Source organism: Ciconia boyciana, chromosome 3, assembly GCF_034638445.1.
Source record: "Ciconia boyciana chromosome 3, ASM3463844v1, whole genome shotgun sequence".
In the NCBI taxonomy this organism is placed as follows: domain Eukaryota; kingdom Metazoa; phylum Chordata; class Aves; order Ciconiiformes; family Ciconiidae; genus Ciconia; species Ciconia boyciana.
The window spans coordinates 105,516,531-105,532,954 of record NC_132936.1 but is presented as its reverse complement, the minus strand read 5'-3'; the positions used below and the strand labels follow the sequence as shown (position 1 = coordinate 105,532,954).

The 16,424-nt window shown below is 41.6% G+C and overlaps 1 protein-coding gene across 11 annotated transcripts in view; it reads left to right on the top strand.

Annotated features, from left to right (window-relative positions):
- ESRRG (estrogen related receptor gamma) overlaps positions 1-16,424 on the top strand; it is a 392,081-nt gene that overhangs the window by 120,317 nt on the left and 255,340 nt on the right. For 2 of the 11 annotated variants that reach the window (XM_072856947.1, XM_072856948.1), the window contains exon 2: positions 11,918-11,960. The exons of the other annotated variants lie outside the window; for them this stretch is intronic. The gene's annotated coding sequence lies outside the window, so the exon portion shown is untranslated. The remainder of the gene's footprint in view (positions 1-11,917; positions 11,961-16,424) is intronic. 11 annotated transcript variants of the gene reach the window in all.

Here is a 16,424-nt window from a genome sequence, read left to right as displayed (position 1 = left end):
TTTTTTTTTTTTTTTTTTTTTTTCCATATGGATATCCATATGTTTTATCACAGATTCCATACTTTTGGTGCCAAGATCCATATGTTTAGCTTTTGCTCAAATAAAAGACTAAAATAATTCTTCATTATCTCTTTCTTCCTAGCTGGTGTTTTTGTAGACATAACCAAATGTGATGCTAGATGTTTGAGGCATACCTCTGATGAGATCCAACTGCATCCTATCTGGGTATTTAAAACCAGTGCCTGGGGGGTTCAAGGGCTGGATTATCTTCTGAGTATAATGCCCCTTGACAGTGCTTGAACAATGCAGGGGGTGCTATCATCTGATTGCAAAGTCCTGGCAAGGCTTTTCCCCTATGAAAAAGAAGCTCCTTAGGGAGTAACAATGAGAGTTTTCCTCCTTTTTATTTGATTTAATTCTCAAGCTGCACCTCTGCCTCTGTGCCTCCCCCCCATCTGTGATGGAAAAATTAATATAATGCTTGTAAAGGTGTAAAACTTAATTCAGTGTCCACGGTTAGCCCTTGGAACAGGTACCGAGTAACCATGAATAGTAAAATCTTAAAATCTGCATGTTGGCTCTCCAGTTGGATCCCATCTTCACTTAGTCTTCCAGTCCGTAACTTCTTTGCTGGGACGGCATGTGGCAGAAAAGCAGCTGTGGTGTGTGCGTTTACTTCTCTCGGGAGTTCGATTGCCTGCCAGCAGGTTCTGACTGTCCTATGGCTTTGGCACTTTTAACTTGCAGAAGGGGTAAGGAATACCCTGTAATTTTGAATAGGAGAAAATTAGGGTAGTCATAATTGCAAACATTACAGTACACCGTTTCAAAATAAAGACAGCAACGTGAATATTTTATTCACGGTTCCTGCCTCTAGCCCATGAAATGTAACCCTGAGGTAGGCCTGGAGTTATGCTTTATCCTCTGCATTCCTGACAATAACAGAAATTATTGTGAAAGGTTAATAACCATTGTGCATTGCAGCTGTATTATCTTTCACATGGAAGAAAGAAGAGGCAACTACCTTCTCTGAATAAACCAAGCAGTAGCATCTTGACTTTAGAGAGGAGACTATCAATGCCATAAGAACCCCACGAAAATAGCTACATCTCAGATAGACTCATTATATTAATTTTCAGGCTAACCCCACTCTCATCAGAGACAAAAGCAAAACTTACCACTGATATCATTCAAAGCAGACATGGCTCCTAGTGTTATCTGCACAGAAGCTACAGAGTAACTTAACCCTTCTTTTGAGATGGACTTGTAAAAGTATCACCCATTTGAGGCTGAATTTAGTTTGCGTTTCAGTGGACGTAATCTATCAGTTTTCAGCTATACCTTTCCTTCTCGGGGTTGTGGCTCTGGAAGGGCCAGTGGCAGGTTTGTAGCGAGTTGCCAGTTGTGAGCTACCTCATGGGTTTTGATTGATAGTGCAGTGAGCCACTATTCAAAAGAGATGGCTCACGAGGCATGCCCCACGCATGGTGGCCTTCTGCGTGTGGCGGTTCCTGGGCATGATGGTCAGACATCCCAGTTCGACCTCCCCGGCTGCCTGGCCTGTGCATGCCAGTCCCCACTGGAGATGTCTCGGTGTGAGGAGCTAGTATTTTGACCCCCAAGCTGGCAAGAGGTTGGCAGTCCCCTGCGTGTTATATTCATAGGGGGAGGATAAACTCTAGACACTAAATGTAACTCAAGCTGTTTGTCCAGAGAAATGAGTGACACCTTTCGTCCTTTCAGAAATGATTCTCTTGTAAAAATGCTGTGCTTTTTTTTCTTTTCCCTTTTTCCCCCCTCACCCAGTGTTTGAATACCAGATTGAGCTAATTTTAAGATTCCTCAGGGCAATGGCACTGCATTCCTTCCACTCCGCTATTCCTTACCACATTACCTCACCGCATCAGCACTCGTATCTCCCGCTGATGGCATCCAGTTTCCATTCCATTCACAGCGGCCAAGGATCATATCTCTGATCCACTTAGAAACACAATGATCTCTACCCCTGAGAATGCAAACACTTTCTCAGTCAAATCTATTGATCTCCAGGGCTCTATTTCTGGCTTTCCATTCACTCACTCGATGTTTGGGATGCTGCATATTCTTTCTGGGGAAAGAGTTAACTTGGCTACTAGGAACTCGGTGAAGAACGTTTCTACAGAATCCAAAGATAGACGTGATCTGTTATATATTCTTGTGTCTGTACAAATACTACACTTCTTAACTGAGCAAAAGGAAAACCTCCCAGCCAGCACTGTGACAATGATAGACCTGAGCGTGCTATCGCATTCTTATCCCAAGCCAATTCACTGAGCGTGCTAATGTGGAGTTGAGACGGGCAAGCACATGCTGCCTTCTGCAGGGGAAGAGGTAAACAGTTTACACATGGTCTCTAGGCTGGGGGGATTTACAATATAAAAAGAAAAGATGAGACCAACAAGCAAGGGCATTGGATGTGAAGAAGGATGTGGTTTGACAAACATACAAAATCAGTGAAAGCACCTTAATGAAAAACAAGACATTTTTCTGAAGAGCATTGCTGCTGGGAAACTTGGCTGCTAAGGGCTTGTCTCTGGTCTCTCTCAGAAGTGTAGTTATGAAGAAAAGCAGGGATTTGTGGGTGAGTATTCCAGCCTCCCCACACAGATTATGTATTGAAATAGGCTTCTCCAGGAGGCAAACCCAATGTGTGCTTCAAATGGTCCTCAGGAAGTCCTCTTCTTTCATCACTGGTAGCACAGGCTATAGAGCAAATACACCTACGTGCCTAACCTTGGCCTTGTTGGTGTTCAGAGATGTTCACCATCACCCCCAGCTGGGATTTTGGTTCTAAAAATATGGGATTTTAAGGATTTTTAGGTATTGCTCAACATTGACCTTGAACTCATGTTTAAACGAGATCCAGGCACCATGATGTTGAGTGAGCTATGCCTGAGTTAATTTAATTATCTAGACCTTAGACAATTTTTGAAAATATTACCTGTAATTCATGTCTTCCGGGTTCCAGCCGAGTGCCCTGTTTTCTCTACTTGTACATGACAAATGAATCCGCTGTTTCTGTGTGGGTTTTTTTAAATGCAGATATTAGGTTACCACTTGGTCTAAGAGAAGACTTTTACTATTCAACACTTAGATTGCCGGGGGCATAGTAGCTAACCTGGTTTGGTCTTGATTGTGTCGCTTGCCTGTAGCTAAAGGTGTTGCCCACCTCTCGTGGTGTTCAGTCTAACAACTGACACTGTATAGGTAAGTCAAACAGGCAGGGATGGGAAGGGTCCCAGGTGAAATAATTATGGGGTTGATTACTGTGATTATATGCAATTATAATCTTTCTTAGTATATCCATGAAGAGTACTGATGTATGAGAGAATTTGACTTGTGAAGGAGTATGAAATTTTTACGTGGAAACTTACTCTGAAGTTAAACAGATACTGGCTCCCGATGTGCAGGATTAGTATGCAGTTGGTGGTGGAACTGCCTTACTTCACTTTCTCTTTTAGCCACAGAAGTTTTTTTCCTCTTCTTTTGTGAGCTTTGCCTGCAAAGATAGGTAATAAGAAATAACTAGTGCACTTTGTAACTTTCCCGTGTAGCCAGCTCCTCTAACTGTTCAGCCTGTTTGTCAGCATTGCCAAATTTAAACTGAGGGAGGGGCAGGAAATTTCTCTTTCCTAATCAAAAAATGCAGGAAGAATAGTATAAAAATATGAACACTTAAATTAATATGTAATCTGATATAATGTCCTTGCCTGGACATTTCATTGCCTTTACAGTAATAATTTAATTTAATGTTCTAAAACTCCAGGGACGTAATAGTGCATGGATGATCCTTCCCTGCTGACAGACATGAAATAGGCTTGTACACATGCATACACACAGGTGAAACCTTCCCCTCTCTTCGTCTTTCCAGCAGTACAAACCATTGATCATCTGATTCCTGCAGAAACTGGGGGAGTGGGCAGGCATCTTTTAGGAAAAGCCCAGAGCTGCTTGCCCAAGTCTTTGATAAATCCAGTTCTCTTGACTTTAAGTCCTGTACCTTAGCTGCCTTCTCCCACCAAATGACACAGATTGTAACTCTTTGGCATAAAATAAGACAGACTAATTACTTTGAAGATTTTATTACTTTGTTTTTCAGTCATTGCTCCTAATACGCTGTTCGCTAATGCCTTTCCTTCTGAAAGAAAAGAACATTGAACTCTTTCCATCTGCCTCCCTTATCTGTTCGTGCATGTAGCATGTCTATGCACATGACACCCGTAGCTCTCACTAGAAGAGAGTGTCTTCTCTAGCAGGTTATCGTGACGTGCCCACCACCAAAAAGGTTTCTATACGGGTTTGGGCAGCAGCTTTATAAGATTTCAAGCCTCCCCCTTCCCACCCCCTCCTTCTCCCCATTCCAAATACAGAACTTCCAGCAGCGGCGCATTTGCCCTCTGTAGACATGTAGCTACTGTTGTATTATGGGGTTTTGTTTTGTTTTTTTGCCAGCTACTTGACATTGTTTTACAGCTGGACTGTGCAGCTATTTCCAAAAGGCTCAGCTAATTCTGTTGTCCTTTTTTATCAAGGAAATTCTTGAGAAACCACAATAAAGCAGCTGTAACCCTGGCGATGCTTACAACTGTGGCCAAAAATAAAAATCGGTGCTTCATGCATTTTCTTAATGAGGGTAGAGGGTTTTTTTCAGTGTGGTCCTTGACACCTAGCCAAGTTAGGGCTTGGCTCTAAATGTTTAGTGCAAGCTTTATAAATAGCCCTAGATCAACGGGGCGTTTCTTTTCCCAGCGGCACACCCTCTCGGGGCTGGCCCTTCCCGGGGCTGCTCGGGGCAACTGAGCTCTTGGGGCACGATGGAGTATCTGCAATGAGCCTTTTAGGCCACAGTTGCCAAATACTTCACGGGAGGTGCTGATCACCTTGGGTTCCCGTTGGCTTGGAGGAGGAGGCTCAGCATCTTGCAGAATTAGGTCCGTAAGCTTTTGTTATTAATAACTGCCTTCGTGTTCATTTTGCTTACAGACAGGATCTATTTGGCTTTCGACCATCAGTGAAAGTGTCCCTGTAACTGGATTTTTATGCTCTCTCTGTACAAATAGAAAACCTTGGTTTATTTGCCAACTCAAGTAAGAGTTTACAAATGTGGGGTTTTTTCTGTGGCACATAACATGGCTAGTAAATGGGTATGAAACAGCTTGATGCTGGGATTTCACAATGTTCCTGCAGGCAGAAGAGAGAGAGATGAGGGAAGATGAATTAAAACTTTGGGAAAGTTCAGTCAACAAACTAAGAAGTGCAGACATACTGATTTATAAAGATACTATAACTTTTAAACATGTACTTTCAATCTGAAGGACTGCAGTAGGGATTTAAAATATGACTATTTAATTTTTTAAAATTACATAAATTAAGTGAACAGCCCATTAATGGGATGCCATCAGGATCACATGGCCAATTCAGTTCAAGTTATATTATCTTGCTGGCCGGATTTGAATAAGAATTAAGAAATTACTATTCAAAGTAGTATGGGACATTGATCCTCATTCACAATGAAATTCGTCACCATAACTACCTGGAATTCCACTGCTTTCACAGAGGTGTTCCACTGAATCTTCTTTATGGGGCAACTAGAAGGGAATTGTATTAGTCGGAGGAAAAAAGCTGCTAATTAGTTGTCCTGCCTACATATTAAATGAAGTCTTGTCTTGCAGAGAGTTCACAGATAAGCAGCAAGACATGTCTAATGAATGGTAACCCAGATCCAATAGACGGCGAACTTCCTCCAGTAGGTCCATTGCTTGACTAAAGGTTCACCTCAGGGGCTATTTATCTGTCCTAGCGAGAGGAGCTTGCCTCTTATTTAGCAGCTGATACTTCATATTTGAACGTGGCAAATCAAAGCGTGTGTGTTAGGGTTAACCCAGCTGAGTGGTGCGCTTTAAGGATAAGTTGATCTCGGCGGAGTATCTTCCGGAGTCTCTGTTAAACTGAATAACAAAAATTTGCCATTACATACAACTATTTTGTTACTTTTCACAATTTTGGAAACCTGGTTGAAAACACCTAAAAAATATCAACTTAGTTCAGTGCTGCACTATGTCAAGAATACATAAAGAGTAAAACAAAAAGCTGCTACAAATGGTCAAGCAACACGTGTTACAGTTTAAAGAAAGTCAACTTTATTAATCTTAACTACATTCAGTTTATTTTATAAATATTGATTTTACCAAACAACAGCATTTTTACTTGACTTCACTGCAGTGCATTTCAAGTCTAATTTCTGTGATAATTAAAATGTGAAAATCAGAATCTAATTCTGCTTTTGCACCATTTTTTTTCCTCCAGTTTAACTCCATTGACTTGCTGCTAATTTACACCGGCATAAATGCAAGAATACTAGGCTCAGCAGTTCAGCACGTTGAGATCAAAACCTTTTAAAACCTTTTACAGAGAAGACTTGCAATGGCAGATGCCGAGTATTTGCATTGTTAAGCATTTACAAAATGTGATAGTTGTATCTAAATACTAAAATGAACGCCACCAGAGAAGTTATATGTTGGCACGTCAATTGAAATTAGCATTCTGGAGTTTGCAGTCCACGGAAAGAATTGCAGTAGATGGTCATGCATATTTGCGTTGCTCACTGTTACCTGACGTTTCATAAACTGGTACCTGTATCTGATGCAACACAGATGTGTTCCCTTCAAAAGCAAAAAATTTAATCATGTTATTTTTTTATGAAGTCTTTTCAGTACCTGGGCTCCCCTAAGGTCACAAATTACTATCATAGGCTTTTTTTCCTCTTTCTGCTTATAATGAGTAGCTACAGTAAGAGTGAGGTAGCACGGAGTAATGTCAGCATGACTGTTGGTTTCAATAATCCATTTTAAATAATCGCAAACAAAACATAAAAAGTGTCTGTGTAATGAAGTTAAGCAATCTACCACTCACTGATGGTTACCTATGTTCTTAGATAAGAAATAAAACCACACTTTTTTTTTTTTTTAACATTCTGTAGCGTTTTCATGTATCTTTTCACTGCCAGCATCTTACCAGCCACATAAGGGGAAAGAGACTTCTCTTAGGTTTTGTAGCTATGACTAGAAGCCGAAGAGCCCAAAACCTCAGAGGAAAGACTAGACTAGTAAGATCTGCATTCACATTTGTAGTGCCAGTTGGATCAGAGACATTTTTAGAGAAGCAGCTGGTGATGATCTGAATAACAATCTGAATTTGACCAAAATTTTAAACCTTTGATTTAGCTGATGTGCTGAAATTGACCTTGAATAATATTTTTTTGAAACACAACATTTAACTTAATTTTAGAAGGTTACTTGGTACCAGTGTTCTGGTTTTGACATTTAAATTCCAAGTCAGCGGAAGGTCATAGATAAGGATGCCAACGGGGCTGTGCTCTGCTATCTTCAGATGATAACGAGAGAGGAAATTTATACCCTGAAAACTCCTAATTTCCTGGTGTAGCATAAACTACAACCAAAGACTTAAAAAACAAACTCATATTGCTCATCTCTTTTATAATCACTTAAGCTGTAAACGTGAGCTTGAATTTTACTTGATGATCTGCCGCAGTACAGTGAATTGCTAAGTCCTGTGCTGGCGTGCACGGGTGTTGATATGTGCTTTATGTGGTGGGACACTAATTTGGAAAACCAGGACAAAAGTCTTGGGAAAGAAGCAAATCGAGGAGGATGATGTGGGATCTGACTACGAGCACAACATACAATTATTTTTTGTGTGACTGTAGATGTTAACTGGAAGAAATGAAATGTAGAGTCCATTGAGCTGGTCATCTGACGGTAGCCTGAGTTTTGGTTGGTTTTGGTTTTTTTTTTAATCTTTTTTTTTTTTAAGGATGTTGAAATGTTATTGTGTGTAGTGTGGTAGCAACTAGAGCCTTCTGTCCCTTTGTTCTAAGCCAAATGCAGGCATGTCTCAAAATGACAGTTTCTACCATACAGTGACTCAGCTGAGACTGATTTTGAAAAGGAGGTTTTCTGAAGTTCCCTTAGTTTGCTGCTCTCTTGTTTCTTCTTTAAAGATTTCAGTTTTCACTGCCTTTTGAATACTCTCACCCTGTCTCTACAGAGTTTTGTTCATCCAGCCAAGGAAGAGAAACCCCTCACTCTTTTGTGTGGCTAATGGCAATTAACCAATGAAATTTGGAATAGATTTGTTGCAGGGTCAATAAAATTTATTTTACTCTATTAAAAATAACCCCAGCTAAAACTAAAGAAGTAAAAAAGAAAACCTAACCATAAAAGGGGACAAATTACTTCAGGCAGGTGTGTGTCGGGGGATTACACAAACTAGCTGTTTAGGAGCTGGCTGGCAAGCCTTCTACCTTGCCAGTGTCAGACCATTTTTTAATGGTTGTGTTTTCTCCTTACCTGCCTCTCATTTTAATTTTGCCTGTCTAATGGAAATGTAAAATGAGCTTATATGACACCAGGATGGAAAACCTACATGATTCCCCAATTCACAAGTCTTCTGTTGCACATGGATCAAGGGGAGTATTTGGCCTCCAGTGCCAGGAACTGTGAAGGGAATTTTCCTGGGTCAAAAATGAGTATCTAAGCAAGATGTGTGGCTTTGTTCTTTGTTTTGTTTTTTTAAAAAATTCTTTTTCTTTTGAACACACACAAAAATGCTTTTGTATGCAAGACCCATGTTCGTACAACAGTGGTGATTTGATCACAGTTCCTGTTGCAGTGCTCCCCTTTGAAAAAATGCATCGTAAGCGCCTCTTTTTTGGTTTTCATTTACTGCCAACCTGTGTTGTATCACATAGCTCTGGAGAAGAAGAAATACTTTAATTCAAACTTTGCTTTGCATTTCTATCTCTTCTGTTGTTTTGAGTTTCGGTTCAAGGCAGTACTTAGGCTCGTGCTTAGGCTGAGCTCAGTTCAGGCAGGTGCGTGAGGCTGTGCTCATCTTTAATGCTACTCAGCACAAACTGAAGTGTTGCCTAAATTCAAAGTGTTTTCTTGCAACAGCGTTGGCTGGGAGGGAAGCTGGGCCACGGAGGGACTTGACCCTCCTTCCTAACCTGCCTCCCGTTTGCTGCGGGAGTTGGGGAAGAATTGCTGCTGGGCCCCATTTTGTTGCCCAGTAAGCCTGTGGCAGGGCTCCCAGTGCGTCACTGGTGGTGGTAGTGTATTGCGGGGGGAAGAAAGGACCCGCAGTAAAAGAGGGACGGTGCCTTCCCTCTGCTGGGGCTGCATTAATGCAGCAGTGTAGCAGCAGCTGTCCTTTCTAAACAGCTTTATTTGTATTTTTTTTCACTCCCTTAGAGTACGGTGACCAGATTCGCAGTTTATAAAACTAGGACAGCCTAGCAGGGGATAGGGTTGTCCACGCACCGTCTTCAGGGGATAATAATATCCGTCAGAGAATGACTGCCACGACAATTGCAGAGAGGGGTGAATAGCCGTGTGCGGGTGCCCACGCAGTAAACCGTTTCCTTAAAGAGAGAACGACAGGGAAGGCTCCCAAATTGGGTGCTGGCTTTCGTTAGAGCTGGAGGCGCTTGCCCAACAGCTGAACTGCGGACAATGTGCTCCTGTAAACTCTTCACCTCAGTATTGTTTAGAGAGAAGAAGGGCTGCAAGAATTGGTTTAAATAAATAAACAGAGCTAGCAAGGATCCTTTCAAGCTCCGGCTTTGCAGCTAGAAGTAAAATATTGTGGATAACAAAAAGAAATCGTTCTCCTACGAGCAGTGTTTTTCTTCTTGCGCTGTGGATCTCTCTTTGTACCAGGCACCCAGGTGCGGCTCCTCCGATGCCCTATGTCTCAGCTGGTCCCACCGAGCCGGGGTTAGTTGACGTTGGGGACGTGCTCCGGGGGCTGCCTGTTTTATCTGGCTCTTCCCGAGGCGCTGGGTTAGCGGGGTGCAGCGAGGGAAGGCGAAGCCGTGGTTCTGCGGGCCTTTGAAGGTTTGTTAACGTAGCCGCTGGACGAACAGCGACTGCTGTACAAAGCCTTCTGCTAGTTTGTACGCTCCCCGCAAGTTTTCAAGGGGAAGGATTTTTCCCTGTGTGGTTTTAACTGATGTATAGAGAAAATGAAACACAAGTTGAAACAACCTTTGTTTCTTCTGTTCTGTCGAGGCCTCGGGGGCAAAGAAGAGCAAATAGCCCTGAGCCGACGTGGCGTGTTTGAATACCAGCCGTGTTGAGGAACCCACTAGTTCAACAAAGCCCTGTGCACTTGTTGCTCGCGGGACAGCTGATGCTCCGTTCCCCTACCTGGGTCACTTGTTCCCGGGGCATTAAAAGTAAGAATTATAAACTTGTGCATATAGAAAGGAGGATTGGATTACCTGGGGAAGATTATAACAACATGGCTGTCAGTTTTTCTCTTTGCCTCAGCCTTTAAAACCGTAGGTTCAGTCTTGCATCTTTTCTCCTGCGAAAGCAGTATACACACACACACGCGCGTACTTACATATATATGTATATGCCTCTCTGACAGCCACCCAGGCTTGAATTCCACTCTTTTAAAGTGCTTTCCAGTCTCCAAACTGAAGCAGAGATACTCAAGAACATCTTTCTATTTGGTCGCTATTGCTGGTTACCACCATATATCCCCGGCGCTGCTACAAACCAAGCCATTTGGATTCTTCCGTCACAATTAATGTTTTAAATAGTCAAATACAGATAAGCCTCAGCTGTGTCATAGCTTGGTGAATGTCACAGGAGGTAGATCACTTAATCAGTATGTTTTCACCAAGTCTTTTAAAGGAAATGGGAAAGGCACAAGAAATTGGAGACAGGAATATTTTTTTCCTTTTAATATGGTGATAGGACCAAATGTAGATGAGGAAAAACTGGGACCGTGAGTCAGATGTTTTCTCCTCTTTCACTTATAGAAGACAGTGAGCTGATAAAAGCGGGAGGAAGACTGTATTTGTTAAAAGCCGCTGATACCTTGAAAGTGATATACATCATTCCGTTTCTCGGCTTTCACTCCTGTCTAAACAACTTAAAGACAAAGACTAGACCATCTATGTTGTGTACACGTGTGGTTGCTTACCCACACGCATCGGTGTGTGCACGTGTATCTATGAGCACGTACCTGAGAGGTGTGCTTTTGGAACGCTCTTTGGGAATCTTTCTTCCCAGCTCCTAGGGTTCCGGGTTTGACCCCCTGCTTGACAAAACCAAGAGATTAAGCAGGACCCATTATTTTGCCATCAAACGCAGGCCCTAAACCGTTGCTAGGATACAGGATGTGGCACTAGAATATTGCCTTGGTGTAAGGTTATATTGTCTTAAGTGCGGGGAGCAAGCCGTATTATAAATCTAAGGGGGTTGATAGAAGAGATAACGATTGCTGCTCTTACGCTGTAATTAAAGGGAGAGGAATGTGTATAAAACAATTCGGTCATATGCTCCACTTTTATTTGGACAGTAAGTGAAGCGCTATCAATAAGCAATTTCATTACAGTCAGTATGGGTTTTGTCTACTTTCAGTTTCCATCTGCATTAATTTCGAGTAACTCTACGGGTTTATTATTGATTGACACGAGTTTAAGCAATGCTAAAATTTGGCTGTGATGTCAGACCTGTTAATTTTCTCTCTCTGTTTTTCTTTTGTGGTCATCTTAATTGAGAGTTGGCTTCCAGTTTCAGCGGTATCAATTCAGGGGTGTTATCTTACACTTTATATAGGGCTCAAATGAGCTGCAAACTTGGTATGTTGTGAATAAAAAAATGTTTGCCTTTGATTTTTTTTCTTTTTTGGTAGACTTGGGGGAGTTGTATAATTGTCTCGGATGTCACATCTAAATTGGCTCAGATGCAGTGTCTAGAAGAGCCAAATCCAGTGCGCGTGTGAATGTAAAAAAAAAAAAAGTGGATGTTTTTATTACTTTTAATTTGTTTTGTCTTTTCAGGAGGGGGGAAAAAAAGGACAAAAAAAACCCCAGCAAAACTGAGGTATTTATTTTTTAATTTTCTTTTCCTTTTAAATCCCAGTGAGCTGTGTTGAGGAAGGGCGGTGGTTTATGTGCAGCCCCTGCACGCAATTGCCACTCGTAAAGCAGCTGGCTCACGTGGCGTGAAAGCCTGCACTCTGCTGTAGAGCTGAAGTCTCCATCACAGAGAAAAGAAGCAATACCTTTGACTGCAGAGGTGGCAGGCAGGGGTAGGTGCAGGTGGAACGTGAACGTAGCTACCTCCTGGGTCAAGCTGTCCGCTAAGCACACAGATCGGCACAGCAGCCTCCTCACCTATGAAAATTACCCAGTGATTCTTGGCTTCTTCACCAGCATTGAGACAGACAGGTCATAGGCTGCTCCGTGGGTCTTATCGAGATGCAAAAGGACCTTTCAATGTACTTAATGCAGGTGTGTTTGTCCTTATCACAAATGCCGACTTGAAGGGACATCCCAGCTGGTACCTCAGAAAAGTAGTGTAAGTTGGAGTAACTGTGTCTATTGGGGCCAAAATAGTACATGCTTGGATGGATCATAACCAAACTGGGTCTAACTGGTGCAATTAAAGAGGTTAGTGCCTTCACAGAGAGGGATGACGTGAGCTTTCCTACTCTGGGAGTGGGTGCAGTGAGTGAAGCTGCTGAAGGTTGTACTGGAGCGGACTGGAGTGCTCTTGTGAGCGGCTGGTGAGGCTGCGCTGAGAGACCGCTGGTCAACAGCAGGGAGCAACAACACCTTAAAGCAGCAGAGCTGCTTCCAGCAGGTTTCTCTGTCCTTGTTCCCACAGCCACTGAGCTCCATCCAGTGTGGGGAGCACCACAGGCTTTATGCCTTGTGTTGCCACAACAAAAAATTTCCTTTTCCAGGAGTAACAGGCAAGGATTGTGTGCTCAATGTTCACGTAGTCCAACCTGCTGGTTAATGGCTAAGAAGGTATTTCATATCCAGCAAATATCCAACCCATTAACTGATAGAGAGCCGTTCTGGACAGCTGATTCAGGCTGCATAGCTATGTTTTAGTAGACTGGGTTACATCTGGCAGTTATTGATTTCAGTGTCTTCATAGTGTTGCACCACCTATACAAGATTGCACTATTCGGTAGCAATTATTTTAGTGTCATTTTAGTCAAACAATGAAATACTTCCATACCTCTTTAATCACGTATGTGCATATCGGGATAATTCTTGTGAAATCTCTTTTAAGATGTTAGTGTTATCTTCCGTACTTTATGCATAAAGGCATGTAGGTTCAGCCCCTAGGCTAAAAGACACTTGAAAAATCAGATTTCTGTGTCAGGTGTCTCCTAGTTCTCTGGTTTCAGGACACTGCAATTTTAGAAGTACAACTGTGAGCCTAATCAAAATGAAGTTGGATGTGCAATAAGAGAAGTAGAAAACGGTCTACATATTTTGGCTAAAAAGCCTTCTCCAAGGTCAAAAAGAGAACCAGTAGCAGAGCCAGGAATAGAACCGTTATCTCCCAGGCCTTTTTCTTTTGCTTCTGTCCCAAAAGACACTATGCAAGGTACAATATCCATTTGACAAATTGCACAGTTATGTGATGAATTGCATTTATAATGCACATTTTATGGCCTCTTTTGGCCACTTCCTACTAATCCATCTTTCCTGGGGTATGTTCTTAACACTCCACAGCTCTCAGTGGCTATTAAACAACAACACAAAAATGTTCTTTTCTCCCAAATGTAGAATTTACCGCAACTTCTTTGGTCTGAAGCAGAGGCCTGGAAATATTCAGGCCAGCTCAAGTGACAGGTTTAAGGCCTGATGTCCTTCAGCCTAAGGGGGTAGGAAATACTTTTTGTATGGCAAAAGGCACATGGGAATTTCCCAACTTCTCGTTAAAAACATAAATTCCTTCTACCCCTGCATGTTTATGAAGTCTGGTATTTAGACATAATTCTATGATTTGGTACTAAATGTAATTTGGACGTTTTTCGTAAGACTTGTATCCTCCAGCCAAAGCTTTGCCTCTCATTACTCATGTCAAATCTGTAGCAATAGGCAAGTTACCAATTACTTCTTAATGTCACGTATGTAACGTGCACATACATACACTTGCTGACTTACCAGTAACGTGAATATTTCAGAATATAAAACAGTTATTTAGTGTGGTTCTCATTTCTTGAATTTCTTGCAGTAAATACCTATGTACTGTGGTGTAGGATAAAGTGACTGGACTGGGGCCCAAGTTGCTGGGACGTGTATAGACTTAGGCTAAGGAAGTACCTCTGATCGGGACAGCTGGAGCTGAACGGAAGCCAAGCAGGACTTATGGGTGTCCTTGAAGTTAGGCAAGTAAGATCCTGGATAAGGATGCATCTTAAGTATACGCTTCAGCGTTATGTTGAGCTGAAGACTTGTCAAAGTTTCTGAGGCATCTTCATGGTGACAGTTGGATTTTTGGGGCTCTACTTGTACTGCTACCGCTAATGCATCATGGTCTTAGAAACATCACTTAACCTTTCTGTCACCTAGTTTATATACCTGTAAAACAGATATAAAAACACCTACTTCTTAGAGGTCTTGTGAGAATTAATGAATACTGAAGTGCCTTGAACCTTTTGGCCAAAAGTCCCTTTCAGAGGTAAAAAGTAGCATAATTGTCTATGTCTGTGATATTGTGTCTCTATATAAATAAATGTGGTTGAAAACACAGTTCATTAAAAAAAAAAAAATTATATATATTACAGGGTGCAAATCTGAAATACTGCTATAAAACTGAGTCCTAAGCTCCATGACAGAGGGCATAGATGAAAACACCTTTAATAGAAGTTACCTTTACTCTAAATTAACGTTGTGAATGTACTTAATTTTCAACAAACCTTGTGACCCCTTTCGCTCTCCTTCCATCTCCCTGGAAGATTGGGAGAAATAAACTTGTTACCACACCAGCTTTATCCTCTTGCCGTTGGCATTTTATATTGTGTTTCAGAAAACATGAGCCAGAGAAAAGAAAAAAAAAAGAAGTGTTTATTTTTAAATACGAAACTATGTGGACAATATTATTGTTGCATTTCTTGAAATGTGTCCAGAATTTGAACCTGGAGGCAATAGACGTGCGAGAGCAAAATTGGCCCCAGACAGTTAATAAATTCTGAGCAGAGATGCATAAATCAGCGAGGGTATTTTTCAAACTTTTTTTTTTTTTTCTCCAAAGGGTGGGCATGGGGGAGGGAAACGTCTTTGGAGAATTGTTTTCTATCAGTTCAGAAAATAGAGAAAAGAATTCAGCAATACCCAGTGCTGGTTAGCAGATTGTCATTTTTGGGTTTGATGTTCCTGCGTTTAATTGTCTTTCATGTGAACAATGGCAGGAGCTCTCTAGTGTGCCATGCGAGCATGATAAAAGGGGGCCGTTCTTGCATAGCAATGCCTTTTTTTTATTATTAGCGTAAAAAATTAGCAAGCTGGAAGTCGTTAGAAGGAGTTCCATTGGCATTAATTGTAATGCAGCCTGAATTTGTTTGCAGACCAGTGCGGCAAGACAATAGCAGCAGGGAAAAAAAGCAATATTAATAGCCTTTTACTTATTGTATCATTTTAGTGAGCCTTAATAAGGTGTCTGCTGTCAACTGGAATTTATTAAAATAAAAAAAAAAAGACATGGTAATTGATGTATTGCAGTAAGTATGGATGAGGGCTCAACTTGATTAATGTATGAGTTGGCTTTTTAAGGCATTTTAAAAAGGCTTCTTAACTGGGTCTTAAGAGACTGGCACAAGCCCACTGTAAACTACCTCATTGCAGTTGGAAAACAGCCTGACAGCTGCTGATGTCTCCTGTGGCTTTGCTTTTTTTTCTGATCAGAGAAAACTGAAGTAATATAGTCCTCGTCAATAATTGCAGTGCTTAAAAATCTTATAAAGGGATTTCTATTCTTCCCTCCGGAGATAACTTTTCAAAGGTTAAATTAGTTTTACTTGTGTGTGCTTCAAATATCTCAGCTCCCAATAAGGATCAAGTTTTGTTTTAAATAAACTGCTAGTTTGTGTGTTGCATTGGATTAGCACCTTGCTGAATACCTTCTCTTTCCATACGAGATGGACACTACAAAGCGTTCAGTTTAAGTCTAGCTGCAGTCCCCCAAAAAACCTTCAAGATACTGACTCGCTTGGCTAGTTTGGTTCAGAGATGGGTACTCTCTTTGTTTGTGTGGTTTTTTTTCTTGTTTCATACTGGTGAACTTCGCTTGAATTCATCAGCTTTGCTGTGCCATTTTACTACTCAACGTAACTTCAAGAAGTAGTGGTGGAGAAATTTGCAGAGAGGCCTGTGGGAATTAGGGACCCTGATGCCTCTTGACTTCGGTGTGCACCTGATTTCAGGAAGGTCTCAGCCTAAAATATTCTGTCTGTCTAGCTTCTGCTCACACTGCCAAAACGCCGAAGGATGTGTGATAACAGGAAGGCCCTAACATGTGTGAGGAGGCTGTTTTAGGCAGATT